This window comes from Micropterus dolomieu, linkage group LG05, assembly GCF_021292245.1.
Source record: "Micropterus dolomieu isolate WLL.071019.BEF.003 ecotype Adirondacks linkage group LG05, ASM2129224v1, whole genome shotgun sequence".
Lineage (NCBI taxonomy): Eukaryota > Metazoa > Chordata > Actinopteri > Centrarchiformes > Centrarchidae > Micropterus > Micropterus dolomieu.
Window position 1 is genome coordinate 17912422 of NC_060154.1, and position 1212 is coordinate 17913633.

Below are 1212 nucleotides of genomic sequence, written 5' to 3' on the forward strand. Positions count from 1 at the left end.
TGTTCCAGTTCAGATACACACATACACATGCAATAGTTCATACTTCTCCATTTGTGTTGCTAGCCAAAAGTGACATCCTGTGATTACCTTTATTCAGATATTTTATTCATCTTAAGCCAAGGTCGAATTGCATTGCAAAACAGGAAATTGTCTAAACACCTCTGCCACATGCTGATGGCATGGATAAATCAAAAGAGAGCAATTTATAGAAAGGGCCTGAGATGGTTGTGAATCGTGAACAGATATAAAAGACACATTTTAGATCTATTTTTGATGCCAAACAGCATCATAGAGCATAAAATCACAGAATCAGTGTGTATCTAATGTATGTGTGTGGCTGTGTGGCATGCATGTAGCTCTTTAGGTAGTGGCTCCGTTGCCACAATCACAAATGCATACATGCTTACACACAATGGCATGCCACGCTGCACCTGGACAACTTGATCAAACCAAACTGGCAGTGGTGTCCGGTATAATTAAAACCAACAATGCGGTGCGCTACAATGGCCCATTGTACGTTCACAGCTGTCATTAACCTCCAAGCTGTTCCCGTCACACTGAAGCTGAATGGACAGTTAGATAATACAGACAGACTGAAGTGAGTATTTTCTGTCACAGAAAGGTCACACTACAGACAGGCATCCGCCACGCCACTGTTTTATAAAGAGGGTTTTTTTCTTTCTTTCTGACACTAATTAATCTTTACTGTACATTGTAACATGTGGCCAATAAGGCATTTCCGAGGCTAAGAATTCACTGTCACACAACTTAAATGTAGAGCTGTTTGCTGGGTACATAGATTGGTTTAAATTTCATGTGCTGGAGCTTCAAGACCAGTAGACATGAGAACAAAAGATTTATATTCCAACTTGTTAAATGCATGAAAGCTTTCAAATTTCAGTGATTACTCACAGTAGTCAGGGAGCACTGCAATTCCTTGAATGGGGACGGTCTGTTTTCGGGTATTTTGGTCTTACGTAAGACATATAACATATTTCTGCCTTTTTTTCTCTTTACCTTTGCACCTTTGTTTTCAGAAAACGAGACACTGGACTCCTCTGAGTTGGAGTTCCCGTGTGGCGTGCGTCAGTGTCCGCCCAAATACACCTGCAACAATTGGATTGGCCCCAATGACGGCATCACTCAGTTTGACAACATCCTGTTTGCTGTTCTCACTGTCTTCCAGTGCATCACTATGGAGGGATGGACCAC

General features: G+C 41.6%; 2 protein-coding genes across 2 annotated transcripts in view; both read left to right on the top strand.

Annotated features, from left to right (window-relative positions):
- faf1 (Fas (TNFRSF6) associated factor 1) overlaps nt 1-1212 on the top strand; it is a 1021784-nt gene that overhangs the window by 723674 nt on the left and 296898 nt on the right. The gene's annotated exons all lie outside the window — the stretch shown is intronic.
- The window catches only part of LOC123970683 (voltage-dependent R-type calcium channel subunit alpha-1E), a 91411-nt gene that overhangs the window by 53746 nt on the left and 36453 nt on the right, over nt 1-1212 (top strand). The gene's annotated exons all lie outside the window — the stretch shown is intronic.